The sequence below is a fragment of the Lolium rigidum genome, chromosome 5 (assembly GCF_022539505.1).
Source record: "Lolium rigidum isolate FL_2022 chromosome 5, APGP_CSIRO_Lrig_0.1, whole genome shotgun sequence".
In the NCBI taxonomy this organism is placed as follows: domain Eukaryota; kingdom Viridiplantae; phylum Streptophyta; class Magnoliopsida; order Poales; family Poaceae; genus Lolium; species Lolium rigidum.
Genome location: NC_061512.1, coordinates 207,068,303 through 207,086,845, shown reverse-complemented (window position 1 = coordinate 207,086,845; position 18,543 = coordinate 207,068,303). Strand labels below are relative to the sequence as shown.

At 47.1% G+C, this 18,543-nt stretch overlaps 2 long non-coding RNA genes and 1 pseudogene across 2 annotated transcripts; all 3 read right to left on the bottom strand.

Annotated features, from left to right (window-relative positions):
- Positions 1-101: 101 nt before the first annotated feature.
- On the bottom strand, positions 102-4,231 carry LOC124651589. The gene is made up of 3 exons (XR_006987458.1): positions 3,975-4,231; positions 3,729-3,851; positions 102-1,908 (listed from the first exon to the last, which is right to left on the bottom strand). It is a non-coding gene; the product is annotated as an uncharacterized LOC124651589 (long non-coding RNA).
- Positions 4,232-4,305: 74 nt separating this feature from the next.
- LOC124651590 lies at positions 4,306-4,616 on the bottom strand. Its single transcript, XR_006987459.1, has 2 exons — positions 4,580-4,616; positions 4,306-4,456 (listed from the first exon to the last, which is right to left on the bottom strand). It is a non-coding gene; the product is annotated as an uncharacterized LOC124651590 (long non-coding RNA).
- A 147-nt stretch (positions 4,617-4,763) lies between these two features.
- LOC124656990 lies at positions 4,764-17,333 on the bottom strand (annotated as a pseudogene).
- Positions 17,334-18,543: the final 1,210 nt, after the last annotated feature.

The following is an 18,543-nucleotide window of genomic DNA, read 5'->3' as shown; positions in this document are numbered from 1 at the left end:
AAACAACTGAGATCAAGGCAGAGACATATTTACTAAGAGTATATAGCTAGGTTTACAGAAAATCTCATGAGCATACGATTTACTTCTCTTGGAGACTGATGTTTTCTCTTCAGCAAAATAATTGTATTGTTCATGTCTTCTTCTTGGATGTAGGTATTTTAATTTCATCTCTATTGCTCTCCAATTGATAGGCTGAAGCTATAGGGCAGTCTGCCACATCGTCGATATCTCCTTCACCTCATTCACTGCCTGCTCTATTGTGTGTTGTATACAGGTATCTACCAACTACCATATCGACTTCATGTATTGTTGCTTCTGGGTATGGACAGTAAAGTAACCCTTTTCGTGTTTTCTTATTTATGATTGTGCTGCTATAACTAGGTGTCTTCTCCAAGGTTTTCAGTTGTAATTTTAGTAACTTTTAGGCATGGAAGCAAGATGAGAATAGGTAAGAACCATGTTTTGGGGTTTCTCTTCTAAAAGGGCACTTCAGTTGTCAAGTTTCTTGAATGTTGTCTTGCTAGCCAGTAAATTTCAATGCATCAAGTTAGTTTCCACTGTTGAATTCTTATTTGTTAACTGCACAGTTGGCATACATAACTTTTGGTTTTAAGAAGCTATTGCTTCCCAGAAATTCATAGTTGCCCTGTTAGATACTCTGGGTGATATCACTGGACATTTTGTTTGAATAAAAATGAAATCACTTCTTGCCTCTGTATTCTATTTATTTATTGGAGTAAATGTGTATCAGGGTGTACTGCTCCACCATATTTATATTTACTTCTGAGCAAACCAGTGAAACCTGAATTTGTGTATGTTTTGTCAGAATCATCAGAAATATTAAAACTAATTATTGATGTGTGCTGGTGATGGTAATGTGTTGGACATGAAATTTTTACAGGTGTGCGACTGTGTCAGTGGTTTTGGATTCTCAGTACATGCTGGCAAAACTTTCAAGTCAGGGGTTCAGGTTTGAATGTTTTGAGTTAGAATTGTCCCTATTATTGTAGGAAGTTTGACGCATCTCTTATGACTACTTGCACTCGTTTCGATTAAAAAAAATAGCTGTGTCTATGGCACATTGCCAGCCTGCAATGCTGGCAGGAGCATCCACGTCATGATACTATTGTAATGATGTTAAACCTTTTACTGCATACTATAGTAGGTCCATATAGACCATACCAATAATAATATGTGGGTGCTTACATGGGAAGAAAACTTGTTTTGTGATGCTCTTCAAGCACTGCGGATACATAACTTCTGTTCTTAGCTGTTAATGTTTTGTGTTTGGTACCCTGGATATTGACGTCTCGCAAGTTTGCATTTACTGATGTTTCCAGATATACCACTATTCCGTCCAAGACTGTTGGTAATATTGAACAGAGGTTTGCATAGGCTATAGACTGTACATGTCAAAGATTTTGATGCATAAGTAAATTTGGATTCAGAAACTGATAATCCCGTGTCAAACCACCATGCCACGATTCATATAAATATTTAGAAATTCCATACTAGAGCAAGGCTAGAAGGGGGGTGGGGGGTATTTTGGCTCAAATTTCTTGCTGATATGGATAGGGTAAATTCTACAGGGAGATAGGACGATATGAGTATTAGAAAACTGTGTCAAAGATAAAAACATCCGCGATCAAATTGGAAACATCACATTTATTTTCTTGAACTCAAAAATAAGAATTTTGGGTTAACTGATACAATCAACTGGTGCATGTAAATAAATTATGATTTTTCTTACTCAGGAAAGAGGAACATACCGTTTAGCAGCAGGTTGGCTCTCATTGTTGACTTAAATGGATGATTCCAAACGTGGCTTTCAGTCTAATTGACAGGATCCGAAGAACCAAATATCCAATGACCTTCATTATATGCCTCTTCTTTCTCTATCGGTGTAGGCTTGTGATGAGGAAAATGGGTTAGGCAGGAAGAACTAATAATAAAAATATAAATAAATAAAAGAAAAACGAGCCATAGTTGATAAATAAAACACGTATGGGCCGAGTGTGGCTCAGTCCATTATGTAAGAGAACCCCACATTATCGTCGCTGGGCCGGCTCATGAAACTAGACATTCCACCCTTTTCACCGTCCACTTTCTAATATAGTTTAAAATTTACATAAAAAGTTCTACTTCTCTGAAGATCAAAAGAGAAGCAACATGCAAACTTCATTGGTCCAGGATATCTCACTTAATTCTCATCCTTGAGAAGTCCTTGCATGTATTGGCCAGATCTGGGAGAATAGAGACTAGCAAACATGACATAAGTGAGGTGATCTCTTACAATTTCATGCATTGAGATCACTTTTACTCCCCTTTTGATGAAAACAATACATTGCTTCGCCTTGTATATTTTTCTCTCTATACAAATTATTTTTAGCTTCTAATCAGCAAGTAAATGTTACAAATGCTTATCCAGCATTATTTCCATCTTCCTAAATTACACACTATTTCTAATATTTTCAGCAAGTAACAACTGTTCTTCCTAATATTTTTTGCACCTTTAAATGCAGTTGTTGTGGCTATTCATTTCAGGTCAGTATATGCAATCTATGCTTTTCTTGCCATTGTGTTGTGTTTTATTTGGCTTCTCTAACTGACCTGGGTTTTTGAGCCCAAATATATTTTGGTTATTTTATATATAAGTGCATGTATATACTTATTTGGTTTGACATTCCATTGTAGCCAATACGGAGAAGTTTAACCTTTGCCGCATCTATTATTTACCTGCTATATTGGATGGAAGACCTACTAAAATAGTAGCAGTCTCCGAAGCACCGATACTTCAAAGTCTGCCGTGTCCGCGTATAATACTCCGCCGATACTCCGATACCCCGATACACGGGCGATACACGTATCCCAGGAGTATCGTCTTTTCCGATTTTAAAAAGAAAGAAAAAAATACCGATACACCACCGATACACCGCCGATACACCGCCAGGGACATCATCGACACGGCTAGGACACATGAATGTTGGGAAGCCCAATCAAAGCCCACTAGTGACCCTAATAGTCAGTGCTCTATATATCTATTTGCTTCATTAACTATGGAAGTGGTTTGGATTGAGGCCTCAGGAGTGAGTGCACCGCCACCGTCGCCGTCTGGAGTCGCTCGCCACCGTCTAGAATCGCCTCCCCGCAACCTGGAATCGTTCTCTCCTCCGCCGCCTCAATTATTCTTTGGCTTCACAAGTCATTGCATAGCATTTCATTAATTTTATATGTATATTCGCCGTATCGCCGTATTGTTGTTTCTAGAAATTGCCGTATCGCGTATCCCCGTATCCGTATCGCCGTATCTGTCTCACCGTATCGGTGCTTCGTAGGTAGCAGTATGTTCTTTTGCAAGTCACAAAATGTGGCAAAACTATTCAAGATCGGTCTGGCCAGGTAATTGCCTGCATATTATCCATGTTTGTTCATAGTTATATGTGCTCAATATGAATTTTTCCTTCATGGTTTACTCAACTCAATAGTAGCTATTTTTTTACTTTCATGTGTGCAAAATTTCTTTGGCGAGGGACTTCTTGCTAAACTGCATAATTTGCGAGTTCTGCTTCTTATGTAAATCAATAAATGTATTGATTGTTGATGATACTTCCAAATATGTGAATTATTCATTTCACAAGGCCTTGCTGTTTGACATGTTTTTGAAACCCATGACCATGGAAATGTGACACCTTCAAGGAAAGTACACTGGTTTAGGATTTCGGTTATACCTTTGTTGCACACTGCTGCAGCCAAAACCCAGCAGGTTGGCCATCATATGTATTCAGTGTGACATCTTCACTGCCGCAACCAAGGCCCAGTAAGTTTAGCATCATATGTATTCGGTGTGACACCTTCAAGGAAAGTACACTGATTTAGGATTAAAATCATGTATACTTCTATTTTAAATAATTGACAAATGTCATGTAGCATACAAGAAACTTCAAAACCTGGCAGCTAGCCATCGCACCATTTACCTGCTCCATTGTTCTGATTTGACCCTTACTCCGATCAAGCGTATCATAATCACCTTGCTTTCTTAGGAAGAAAGAACTTCATCTGAAATTTTGAAAGCTTTTCATAAAAATAAGCCCCAATGTAAAATATGTGTAGGAAAAAGGGTATGCAAGGACACAGCCCCAACCTACCACTAAAACTCAGGGCCTGAGTTTCTTATCAAGAAATCACACATAAAACAAATAATCCAAGGAAGATCTTGTATTACATGGTGCTTCTACTTGTCTTCCTTTTAGATACTATGATTACATGCATGTTTCTAATTTGCTGAATTAGACCCAGTAACGTTATGAGGAAGTTTGAATTGTCACTGCATTTCATCACTACCATTTTGAATGATGCGTTCATGTCATTTTAGGCGAATCATACAAGTTTGTGAAACCAAAGAAGACATGCCAAAATACAGACTTGGAATATCACAAGACCAATATGTTCCTGGAACCTGCAAAAGATAAAGCAGCAAATTACTCACCGAGGAACCAGTAAATTTGATGTTCGAGTTGGGGGCTACGAATATAAACCAGATTTCAGTTCTAAGACTCATGCAGAAGATAAATTCAGTTACCCAATAAGGTGGGGAGGCCGTCGGCGATTCACCTCGGGAGGCCTGCGACACGACCAATATGCCAAGCCGGGCGTCCTCACCGGCGTCCCTCGGCTCTTATTCCGATTTATCAGCGTGTCCCGCGGGAAGAGGAGGCCGACTCTGTGGAGCCCTCTGATGTGGGATGCCTGCGGCCGCTATCTGGTGGAGATGAGTCCCGGGCCTCCGCGTCCACCCGCGAGCATGCCGAGCTCGAGCGCCCACATGGGCACTTCAGCGACCAGATTCAACGAGGCGAACCACGGGCACCTTGAAGGCGCCCACGGGGACCTGGGTCATGAGGCTCGAGGAGTCGTCGAGCAGCTCCGGGCGGGACCCTAGCATCTGCAGCAGGGCCTCGCAGGCCATGGCACTCGTTCGGGAGGTAGATGTACAAGGAGAATCACCGTCGGCTCTTGCCGCCGCGGCTACCGAGCGCGTGCGGGAGCCTGAGCACCTTGTAGCCGGAACGGCAGGCTGCCGCTCGCCGCTCGACATGAAGGCCGCGCGGACGTGGTGGCCGAAGGCGTGCATGTAGAAGGTCGAACTTGCTGCGCCAGGCGCCCTTGAACTACATCGCATTCCCGAGGACAGCCACCATGTAGCTGTTGATGGTGCCTTGGGGCACGAGCTCCGTGATCCGGCCTGCCGTCACGCTCTCGAACCACTGGTTGATCTCGGCTCTCGCTTCCTCGGGCATGAAGCAGATTAATTGTGAGAGATTGGGGCGAATTCCTGGGAAAAAGCTGCAACGATCGACAGGGGCGGACTGGGACTCACCATGGCTTTGAAGGACGCCGGGCGGGTCTGGGAGCGGTAGTGCTCGGAGACGACGGCGGCGTAGCCGGCCTTGAGGCGCATCGCGTCGTCGACCCACACGCCGTTGGCGAACCGCACCGTGGGCTCCCCGTCGTCGCCGGCGCTGTCGGAGAGGACGGGCAGCGCGACGTGCGACGCGAGCGACGCGTGGGCGCGGCCGCCAGCCGGGGCCGAGGAAGGCGACGATCTGGTCGAGCGTGTCGCCCTTGGCTCCCGCGCCGAGCAGCGCCAGCGCGGCGTGGATGGAGAGCGGAGAAGAGCAGGGGCGTGTGAGTCTCCTGCCGACGATGGGGACGAAGGGAAAGGGCGGCCTCACGTGGTTGGGAGAGAGCAGCGGTGGGGAGTGAGCTGCCGACCACTCAATAGGGAGCGGTGGGGAGGAGACTGGAGAGAGAGAGCTACAGAGCGTGGCTTGTCCTTTTTCTTCTATAAGGGCATCTCCAACCGGGCGACCCAAACGGACGCGCTGGGCCGTCTGTTTTGGGCCGTTTGCGTGGCCGCTCGGACACGCGGACAGCGCCCCGCGTCCGCGTGTCCGTTTGGGTCGCACGCGGCGCCCAACGCGGCGACCCAAAGAGACGCCACGTGGTTCGTCTTCGTTGCGCGGCGCTGCGCCATGGCAGGCCTCGACGGGACAGCCATGGTGGGCGGTGGAACGCGCGGGAAAGATCCCGCGCGCACCAAAGTTCCCGCGCGCGAAAACGCCATTGGCGCGCGCTCGCGCCCAAGTTTCCCGCCAGACCGCCGGTTATAAAAGACGGCGGCGGTCTCACCCAGACCGCATCACCGTTCTCTCCCCCTCCACCTTCTCCGGCGCCATGCCGCGCACCCTTCGAGCCACATGGGCCAAGCTCTCCCTCGCCGCCCGGGCCAGGTTCCCGCGGACGGACGAGGAGGAGCGCACGGACTCGCGGTGGGTCGCCGACGACGAGGCGCTCCGCGTCGCTGCCGAGGCGGCGGCAAAGAAGGCCGGTGACGCGGAGATGGGGGAAGCGGCCGCGGAGGGCTGGCACGAGACCGCGGACGGCTGGTACGAGGCCGCGGAGGAGGGGGCGGCCGCCGCGGAGGAGCCCGTCGCCGCGGAGGACCTCGCGCTGGCGAACATCAACGCCGCCATCGAGGAGCGTCTCGCCGACCTCACGCGCGTGACGAAGGAGCACGAGGGCATCTGGCGGGCCGGCCGCCGCCGCTTAGGCGACCTCCTCGGCCAGAAGAACGAGCTGCTCGCTATGCGAGCAGCCCGTCACCTCATCCAGATGCCGTCGCCCGAGCGGCGCGCCCGGGAGGATGCTGCGTCGGCGGAGCGTGGCCGGCAAGAGCGCATGCGCCGGCGGCAGGAGATCCACGAGGGCCAGGCACCCGCCCGCGTCCGCCTGGAGGCGCGCACCGCTGTGGAACGCGCCGCTCTGCAGGAGGTGGAGCTATGCGGGAAGCGGATGATTCCGCCGCAGGAGGCGGAGCGCGAGCGCGCCCGAGGTGCGCGGACGGAAAGGAGGAGGATGATGGCCTCCGTCCAAGCTGCCGAGGCCCGCGCCGCCGCCGACGCCCGCGCCGCCGCCGACGCGCCACCCAGCCCGTAGTAAGCTGGAGTGGAATCCTCACGCGTACAGGCCGCCCGCGTCGAGTGAAATCCACGGCCACGACGGCGAGTCGGCGAGGAGTCGCCGGCGAGGCCGCCGGCCCCGTTCGTATTTAGGATAGAAGTAGTAGCTAAAAAAATTGTAATGAGTTCTATTTAATGAAAAATATTATTTATGCCTATGACACGCGGGCCAGGGGCGGACAAGGGGCGGACGCGAGCGACCAGCCTTTCGTGTCCGCGGCCACGCAAACCCGGCCAAGATTTGGGCCGGGTTTGCGTCGATCCGGACGCCGCGGGCATCCGTTTTAGGGATGGGTCCGCGCGCTGGGCCGGGTTTTTGTCCGGCTGGACCCATCCGGACGCGCGGGCGCGGGATGGGTCGCCCCGTTGGAGATGCCCTAAGCTCATTTACCCATATTCGATTCAGCATGCTTGCAAACTGCTTGGTTAGTACCGATGCAACACACACGCTCTAATTGCGACTTAGTCAACACTCAGCATGTCGTTGTAATGGAACACAACGTGATCCTTTCAAGAAAATAAACTTGCATACAAAAGTGGTAACCTAATCATCTTTGAAAGCAAAAATAGAAGAAAAAACATACTTCCATCGTCCCATAAAAACATTTATCTAAATTTAAGTACCTAGATACATTTAAATTAGACAAAGTTACGAAATATTTATGGAACGGGGGAGTATTAAACTAAATATGATATATGTTTGTACATCGCCAATTTTGAGTGAACACGTGTGTGGATCTTTGTGTAACACACACGATTTCATCGTCGGGCCATGAAACCTATCTAAGTGGCTCCAAATAAAAAAGTTGATAAAAAGAAGGAAAATATGAAATACATGTTTATAATATAGATTAAGAGGCCTATGCTTACGCTTACTAATAAGATTGAAAAATGAGCTATTTTTTGCAAACAATAAGTTACCCTCAAACCATGAATGATGCAACAAGCTTATGTATATGTTGCTTTTGCTTCTCCTTCCTTACTTCTAATGCTCCTGATAAAACTGGAGTGTTGGTTATTGTAATATATATTTCTCTATTTCCATGATTGTTTATAAGAATGTGCTGCTTCCTTTATGATTCCATGTGTTTTATCCTAATTTCATCCTATTAACTTAGTTTTGTGAAACCTAAGCAATGTATATCATTCAACTACCTGAAATTTATCGTTGCTACACAAACTGTAAATCAGTGAGGATTACACGGGATCGTGCACCAAGGTGGCATTACTATATCTCCACCAACAGCGTTAGATGGACCGCTGATGTGACAACACTCAATCTCTGTCACCACCAGCGGACGGACAGCCGTCATGCATGTGTTCCATCTCCGCCACCACCATCGACGGTACACCGCTCCATCGACTATCAGCGCGGCCATACCTCCACCGAAAATGCTCGCTCGCATGCCAGCTAAACTGTATTTCTATTCTCTCACTCTCCAAGCCCACAATGACAAGTTGGTCCTTCTTCTCCACTCCATTCGTATCATCAGACAAAAGACCACTTGGATTGGCTCAAGGAGTAAAAACAGTTCAAATCTCCACATGAAAAGTACGTGCAATACTGCACGTTTATATCCTATAATATTATCTACTCATATCACTTCAAATAAAATAAAATCAACATAACATAAGCATTGAATTAGAATTAGGTTTAGATTTTATGTGCGGTGTAGCCTCTAAAGACCAAACTGCAGCGAGCTTACCTTTTAGTGTATTATATTTTGCTTTTTTCTGATTGTGCATAAAAATTATTGTTATATTCTGATTTCGTGTGTTCATCTTATTCATTTTGTTTTCTAAATCTATATTCCCATTTATCTATAGTCTGTAGATCAGTTCGAATTTCACGGGATCGTGCGCCAAGGCGCACATTTAAATCTTGTATTGTGCTAGAGCTGCACGAGATCAGTGTGCGGAGAGTATACGGTGAGCTGTTTTCAAGCCCTAGAAGCTGACAACAGTTACACATTTACCTCCACCTATTCAACCAGGTCCTCGAGCTCTCTCCATAGCTACAGTACCTCACATGTGATCTCGTTCCTTCCTTTTGCTTTGCAAGTCAGAGGTAGACACTCGTAGGCATCAAGGGAACGATGCAATCACAGCATGGACACACATGGTTTATCCGGATAGATATATCATAGTATCTTACGATTTTATGATACTACTGTAGTCATATCATGACGGTATTTTAGTTTGGTAGTATCTTAGTCGTAACCCGATACGTATCATGGTATATTTAGTATTTTGATATAAAAGCGATATCGTACAATCCTACGGATATGCTAAAATATATGGAAACAATGGTATGGCAAGCTGAAGAGTTACAGTTATTTTGTAGTCTCAAGGTTAACTAAGTATTTAAACAATACACTTCAATAAGTTTGGTCGAGATGGGTTTAAAAAGGAGTTTTTATGTGCAAAAAAGTAGTAAACTAGCAATCTGTCTGTACCGACTATTAATCATACGCATTCTTTTGCTTTGTGGGTTCATAATTACTTTTGTTTGTATCATGCATTGGAAAAGTTAGCCCAAATTTATATTATTCAAATACATCATTAGACTATATGAAATACATAGAATATGATCACAATTCAAATTAAATATTAAATTTAACTTTTTGAGGTATATTATTAATATATATATACATGTTTTTTAATATTTTTTCATAGTATCGTGATACTACGATACTACACTAGTAGAAAACAGGGCTTTCGTCCAGGTCTTTTGTCCCGACTCAGTCTGGAGCCGGGACAAATGGCCTGGCCACGTTGCCCCGAAACCAGCTGGAGGGCACAGGGTCTTTTGTCCCGGTCCGTGAGGACCCTTTTGTCGCGGGTCATGCCACGGGCCGGGAGAAAAGGATCTGAGGCTTTCTGCGTTCTGCTGGCACCCCTTTTGTCTCGGTTTGAGCCACAAACCGGGACAAAAGATCCAGGCCGATATGGAAGCAGCTGCGGCGCTAGCGGGTCAAATGGGTTGTACTGTGGAGCAATTGCTGAGTTCCCAAGATGCTGCACTACCAATTGCTGATATAGCCCCTAAATTTGTCTACGGGTCCGACTTGGTCAGCAAAGAGGGGCTACGTCAAATGCCAACGCATACGTGGAATTTGCATCAGTGGTACCTTGATGCGTGCAAGGAGAACAAAAAATACATAGTGGCAAATATCCCAGAAGAATATTACTTTCGAAGGGAGGATCTCCATATTGAGATTTCTGAACTCTGGCAGTTATTCAATTTAGACGTTCCTCGACAAATCTCTCATGAGTTGCTCAGTTGTTCCCATTCATTGCATTTACTCACTATATCTTATGTGCTCTCTTATGCAGACTGAAGATCGATGAATGCAGAAGAAAGAATATAACCAATATTGGGTTTGTTGATCCAGATAAAGTACATCATGACACGGTAAGGGATAAAGCCCAAGAAACGGGGGGGAAACCTACTAAGGTTTATAACGGAGCAACATTTCTGTGATTTAATATTATTTCCTTACAACTACAGATGAGAGTCTTACTGATTTGTTGTACACATTCAATTTTTCTTACTCGATGTCAAGTGTAAGTCATGACGTATATATATACGCGCTATTTGACTCCCTGTGTTCTGCTCCCTGCCCATCCGACGCGCCGAACCAGATCCAAGCTCGAGGGCCCGCGAGACTTGGAGTGCTTCGTAAGATTCCTTCCCATGCGACGTAAAAAAACCAACGAAGGCAACCGCTGGAGCAGACCCGCTTGCTCATAAGATTCCTTCCCATCCGACGTAAAAATATAAGGAAAACGCTTGCTATCATCCGGGGGATCGCGCGCTCGCGTCCCCCGGCTCCTCCGCGTGACACGCGTCCGTACGCGTGGCTTGCCTCCGTGTGCGTGAGAACGACCACTGGTGGAAAAACAGGCTTCCGGGAAGCCCCATAAGTCGCGAAGGTAAAGGAACCGCGACTAATGGGGTCTTTAGTCGCGGTTCGTGTGGCGAACCGCGACCAAAGGCTCCGGGCCCGGGCGCACGGTGGCCAGCTGGTGCACGTGGGGGGCTTTAGTCGCGGTTGGCCAGCCCAACCGCGACTAAAGGTGCCCGAAGGCCTTTAGTCGCGGTTGGCCAGGCCAACCGGGACTAAAGCCCCTCCCCTATATATACCCATCCAGCAGCCAACACTTAGCCATTTGGAGCCATTCTCTTCACAAACTTCACAAGTGAGTGTTAGGTTTGCTTTTGGTTCCTCTTATGCACATAAGGTGTTTGATGAAATGCCCCAAGAGCATGAAACAAACATGATATGAAGTGTTGGAGTCACACTTGAGCTTTCTCATTTATTTTTTCCTCCTCGATCGCGGTTAGCAACTTGAACCTTTGATGTGTCATTGATAAAATATGCATGTGTGTGTAGTTCATTGTTTAATTTATATTGTTTGTAGCTAGTTAGTTTAACAAATGCATGATGGTTAATTATATATTTTATATTATAATAATGCAGATGAATCGGCAATGGATGTACGGTAACCGACTCTCCGGCGAGTTCGAGTACGGGTTTGAAAGATTTCCTCGTAGTGGCTAATGCGAACAAGCGGGGGGTTTTGTTATCTGTCCATGTGTTAAGTGTAAGAATCAGAAGGGTTACTCTTCCTCAAGAGATGTTCACATGCACCTGCTTCGGCACGGTTTCATGCCAAGCTATAATTGTTGGACCAAGCATGGAGAAAGAGGGGTTATAATGGAAGAAGATGAAGAAGGGGATGATTTCAATGATGAAAGCTATCTTTCTCATTTCGGTGATACTTTCATGGAGGATGCTCGAAGGTGAAGGGGAAGGTGAAGAAGAGGCACGTGATGATCCCGTTGATGATCTTGGTCGGACCATTGCTGATGCACGGAGACGCTGCGAAACTGAAAAAGAGAGGGAGAATTTGGATCGCATGTTAGAGGATCACAGGAAGGCGCTGTACCCCGGATGCGATGATGGTCCGAAAAAGCTGGGCTGCACACTCGGATTTGCTGAGATGGAAGGCACAGGCAGGTGTAGCTGACTCGGCATTTGAAAACTTGCTGAAAATGTTGAAGAATATGTTTCCAAAGAATAACGAGTTGCCCGCCACTACGTACGAAGCAAAGAAGGTTGTCTGCCCTCTAGGTTTAGAGGTTCTGAAGATACATGCATGCATCAACGATCGCATCCTCTACCGCGGTGAATACGAGAATTTGAATGAATGCCCGGTATGCACTCGCATTGCGTTATAAGATCGAGGCGATGACCCTGGTGACGATGTTGAGGGTGAGAAACCCAGGAAGAGGGTTCCCGCCAAGGTGATGTGGTATGCTCCTATAATACCACGGTTGAAACGTCTGTTCAAGAACAAAGAGCATGCCAAGTTGTTGCGATGGCACAAAGAGGACCGTAAGTCGGACGGGGAGTTGAGACACCCCGCAGATGGAACGCAATGGAGAAAGATCGACAGAGAGTTCAAAGATTTTGCGGCTGACGCAAGGAACATAAGATTTGGTCTAAGTACGGATGGCATGAATCCTTTTGGCGAGCAGAGCTCCAGCCATAGTACCCGGCCCGTGACTCTATGCATCTACAACCTTCCTCCTTGGTTGTGCATGAAGCGGAAGTTCATTATGATGCCGGTGCTCATCCAAGGTCCGAAGCAACCCGGCAACGACATCGATGTGTACCTAAGGCCATTAGTTGATGAGCTTTTACAGCTGTGGGGCAGACCTGGTGTCCGTGTGTGGGATGAGCACAAAGAAGAGGAATTTGACCTACGAGCGTTGCTTTTCGTAACCATCAACGATTGGCCTGCTCTTAGTAACCTTTCGGGACTGTCAAATAAGGGATACAATGCATGCACGCACTGCTTACATGAGACTCGAAAGTGTACATTTGCCAAATTGTAAGAAGAACGTGTACCTTGGGCATCGTCGATTTCTTCCGAAAGGTCATCCAGGAAGAAAGAAAGGCAAGCATTACAACGGCAAGGCAGATCACCGGCCGAAGCCTGCGGAACACACTGGTGCTGAGGTATTTGATATGGTCAAGGGTTTGAAAGTCATCTTTGGAAAGGGTCCTGGCGGACAATCGGTTCCGAAGGGAGCTGACGGGCACGTAGCCATGTGGAAGAAGAAATCTATATTCAGGGAGCTAGAATATTGGAAAGTCCTAGAAGTCCGCTCCGCAATCGACGTGATGCACGTTACGAAGAATATTTGCGTGAACATCCTAAGCTTCTTGGGCGTGTACGGGAAGTCAAATGATACAAAGGAAGCACGGCAGGACCAGCAAAGTTTGAAAGACCCCGATGACCCGCATCCGGAACGGTTTCAAGGTCGTGCCAGCCTACGCTCCGACCAAAGAAGAGAAGGTCATCTTTTTTGAATGCCGAGCGGTATGAAGGTCCCGTCAGGATTCTCGTCCAATATAAAGGGAATAATAAACATGGCGGAGAAAAATTTCCAAAACCTGAAGTCTCACGACTGCCACGTGATTATGACGCAATTGCTTCCGATTGCTTTGAGGGGCTCCTGCCGGAAAAATGTTCGAGTAGCCATTGTGAAGCTATGTGCATTCCTCAATGCAATCTCTCGAAGGTAATCAATCCAGAAGTTCTACCACGGTTACGTAACGATGTGATCCAATGTCTTGTCGAGTTTCGAGTTGGTGTTCCCGCCATCCTTCTTCAATATTATGACGCACCTCCTGGTTCACCTAGTCGATGAGATTTCCATTCTCGGTCCTGTATTTCTACACAATATGTTCCCCTTCGAGAGGTTCATGGGAGTATTAAAGAAATATGTTCGTAACCGTGCTAGGCCGGAAGGAAGCATCGCCAAGGGCTATGGAAATGAGGAGGTAATTGAGTTTTGTGTTGACTTTGTTCCCGACCTTAAGCCGATTGGTCTTCCTCAATGGCGGCACGAGGGGAGACTAAGTGGAAAAGGCACGATCGGAAGGAAATCAATGATATGTATGGACGGCCATTCTCCGACTGAAGCACACCACACGGTTCCGACCAATTCCAGCTTGGTGGCTCCGTACTTTGAGAAACACAAGAATATTTTACGCTCGGACAACCCCGGGAAGCCTGAATCCTGGATTAGGAAGGCCCACATGGAGACTTTCGGCAGTTGGTTGAGAAAACATTTAATGAGTGACAATAAGGTTGTAGATCAGCTGTACATGTTGGCCAAGACACCATCTTCGACTATAACGACTTTCCAAGGGTACGAGATAAATGGGAATACATTTTACATGATCGCCCAAGATAAAAAAGAGCACCAACCAAAACAGTGGTGTCCGCTTTGATGCAGCAACCGAGAATGGGCAAAAGGTCACATATTATGGTTACATAGAGGAGATATGGGAACTTGACTATGGACCCTCCTTTAGGGTCCCTTTGTTCCGGTGCAAATGGTTCAAGCTAACAGGAGGTGGGGTAAAGGTGGACCAGCAATACGGAATGACAATGGTGGATTTCAACAATCTTGGTTATCTTGAAGAACCATTCGTCCTAGCGAAAGATGTCGCTCAGGTTTTCTATGTGAAGGACATGAGTAGCAAACCGAGGAAACGGAAAGATAAGAAAACGATCAGTACATCATGCGATGATCCAAAGCGCCACATTGTTCTTTCGGGGAAAAGAAACATCGTGGGAGTGGAGGACAAGACAGACATGTCGGAAGATTATAATATGTTTGCTGAAATTCCGCCCTTCAAAGTGAACACCGACCCAAGCATTAAGTTAAATGATGAGGATGCTCCATGGATACGGCACAATCGTAAGCAAGCGAGGACACAAGGGAAGAAATGATGTGTAATAATTTATTGTACCAAACTTTGTTGAATGAATCATGTGAATTATATTACCCGTGATGTGTTTGGTGTCCATTTTCGAATGATTCAATTGACTCGAGATAGCACTGATGATACATGAAATTTGGAGTGACTAAGTCATACTCCTGCATACATGAAATTTGGAGTGACTAAGTCATACTCCTGCATATAGGAAATTTGGAGTGACTAAGTCATACTCCTGCATACATGAAATTTGGAGTGATTTAGTCATACTCCTGCCTAGGCGTATAATATGCATACTCGTAGTCTTCATAGCCGCCGCCGTTGTACTCGGTAGTCGTCGCCTTCTAAGTTGTCGGCGTCGTCGTCGCTCGCTGTCGTCGCCGTCGTCGGGCGGCGCTCGTGGCTCGAACCGAGGGTAGCGCAGGCGGGGATATCGCCGGCCGTGATGTAGTCCATGACGCTCTGAGAGTCCGGCCGTACCACCATAGCCGACGGCCGGCCTCGTGGAAGTTTCCAGGAGGCAGACCGTCCTCCTCATACCTGGCGAGCGCCCTCTCACGCCGATTGATGAAGAAGGCGTCCCAAGTATGCTGGTTATCGGGATGCCAGCGGGGATTCATCCGCTGCTCCGGCGTGAGGTCGAGGTAGTAGTGGTTCGTGATGGCCGCCCGGCGCGCAGTACCCCGAGGGACGGGAGGGACCGGCACGCCGCCGGCGCTTAGGCTCCAGCCGGCAGGGACGCGGTAGCCCGGAGGGCAAGGGTAGTTCGAGGCGCAAAGCTCCTCCACCTGCTGGTAGGTTAGAGTGGGTGCGGTGGAAGCCATGAGAGAGTGATGAGAGATTGTAGAGATGTGATGCTGGCCAAGCCGGGCTACCTATATGTAGTGACAAATGGCGGGAAAAATGGGAGCGGGAAGACAGGGAGGCGGGAAGAAAGAGGCGGGGAGAAAGTGGCGGGAAGAAATTGGCGGGAAAAAATTGGCGGGAAGAAAGAGGCCGGAAGAAATTGGCGGGAAACAATTGGCGGGAAGAAAGAGGCGGGAAGACAGGGAAGAAATGGCGGGAAGACGAGGAGGGAAGAGGGGGTCGGCGGAAAGAGGCGGGAAGAGGGGGCCAACGAACTTTTGAATTGAATTAGTTTTATTTTTATGAATTTTTGATAATTTGTATTTTTAAATTTTTGAATTGAATTAGTTTTATTTTTCTGAATTTTTTGATATATTATATGTATTTTTAACATATTGAATTGAATTAGTTTTATTTTTCTTAATTTTTTGATAAATTATTTGTATTTTTAACATATTGAAATGAATTAGTTTTATTTTTCTGATTTTTTTGATATATAATTTGTATTTTTAAAATTTTGAATTGAATTAGTTTTATTTTTCTGATTTTTTTGATATATTATTTGTATTTTTAAGAATTTGAATTGAATTAGTTTTATTTTTCTGATTTTTTTGATATATAATTTGTATTTTTAAAATTTTGAATTGAATTAGTTTTATTTTTCTGATTTTTTTGATATATTATTTGTATTTTTAAGAATTTGAATTGAATTAGTTTTATTTTTCTGAGTTTTTTCGTATTTTTAACATTTTGAAAAACAAAAAGTAATTTAAAAATGTCTTTAGTCGCGGTTGGCCTCCCCAACCGCGACTAAAGCTCTGTGCGCGCGGAACGAAAAACCCGGCGAAAAAGCCTTTAGTCGCGGTTGGGGTCGCCAACCGCGACTAAAGGTACCTTTAGTCGCGGTTGACGACCCCAACCGCGACTAAAGGGGGGGTCCTATAAATGCGCGCGACGCGAATCGACGCGCCACTCTTCTTCTCCGCCGCGCCACTCTGCTTCTTCTCCGCCTGCAGCCGCGCCGCGCTCGTCGTCGCCCTCGTCGCCGTTAGGCTGCCCGAGAGCGCCGCGCTCGCCGTCGCCCCGTCGCCGACGCCCCGTCGCTCACCGTCGCCCCGTCGCCGTACGTCGTCGCCAGTACACTGCTTCCGCGCGCCACTTCGCGCCGCGCGCGGCCGCCGCCCTCGCCCGCCGCCCGCACCGCCCTCGCGGCCCAAAGCATGCCGCCCGCGCCGCCCTCGCCCGCCGCCCTCGCCCGCCGCCCGCACCGCCGCGGCCGTTACAGAGAGGAGAGGGAGAGGCGAGCAGGAGAGACGGCCGGCCCGCGGCGGCCCTTTTTTTTTACTTAAACAAAATTGCATTAAATTTATTAAACAAAATTGACTTAAAATTAAACAAAATTGCCTTAAAATTTGTTAAACAAAATTGCCTTAAAATTTGTTAAACAAAATTTGTTAAACAAAAGTGACTTAAAATTAAACAAAATTGACCGGTGGCCCTCACAAAATTGACCGGTGTCTCAAAAAAGAACTAAAATTTGACTTAAAAAAACTAAAAATTGACTAAAAAAACCACCGTACGTGCTCGACACGCGGACCCGCCGTGCTCGTCGACTTTTCTTCCCCGTACCGTCGTCCTTCCCCACCGACGGCGCCCACCTCGGCATGGGAACGCGCTGCCGCGGTGACCAGCTACCACCGCGCGTATACGGATGGGGCCGGCAGCGCTCGTCGCCCCCTCCTTATACGCGCGGTGTTTTTTTGGGATCGAGAGGGGGCGGCAAGGGTTATGTGTTGTCGGCACCGCCACCACCCTTTAATTCGCCACCACTTCGCCACCGCCACCGCCACCGGTCTCTCGGTCACGCGGTCACTGCGAGGTCGATCGTCCGCATATACACATCTAATACACGCGTCCCCTCTCTCGCCTCCCTCGTCGCCCTCTCTCTTTATATGTAGAAGAGATGTGATAATGCTGGCATATACACAATTAATTTGTTTTGACTACATGTTTTCAGGACTGACATATGGCGGACGATAGAGCTGACCCGATTCCGGACAACTATGATCCGGACGCTGAAGACCATATGTTCGGCATCATAAAAGGCGATATTCCTTTTGTGCCGACCGGAGAAGAAGAAGATGATATCGCTTCTTATCCGAACCTTGAGTGTGAAGATGAAGGGCGCCGTCAGCAAGCAGATGATGTCGAAGAAACGTCGATAAACGACGATCTTCAATTGGAAGTAGCAACCACCTCCGGCGCCGAGGTATATATATATATATACATATTGAGCGTCTGGTGATACAACTAACTGATTTGAATAAATGTGTGTGTACTAACGCGCGCGACTCTCTTTCTTATTTTAGCCCTCGGCCGGATCGTCGAAAAAATCGAGTACGTCGTCGTCAAAGCGTGGCGCAACCAAGACGATGAAAGCAGGAGAAACATGCACCATCGATGTTGTCGACGAAGCAACCGGCAGGCCGGCGGAGCCCAGCAAGAACGCCACCAAGTTTGTCAGCCAATGCGGAGCCGTTGTTAGAGACAACGTCTCGATCACCCGCCAGGAGTGGAATGAGCCAAAGAAGGCACGTGTTGGTTTCACTTTTGTAGAACAGAGAGAAAAAAAGATTGCTTCAACAAGCTTATGGAACATTTCGTTCTACCTCCGGAATACCGCAAATACGATGAGGAGGGTAACAAGATTGCGGAAAACAAGAAGAGGCGCAAGCTAGTCAAACAGTTCGCTCTTTCTAGGATGGCCAACGCATTCCGGAAATACAAGCAAAATCTAGCCCATGACTTTGTCAACCAGGGCAAGACTCCGGATTTCAAAGGACAATATGAGAAACTGCAACATGATTGGCCAGAAT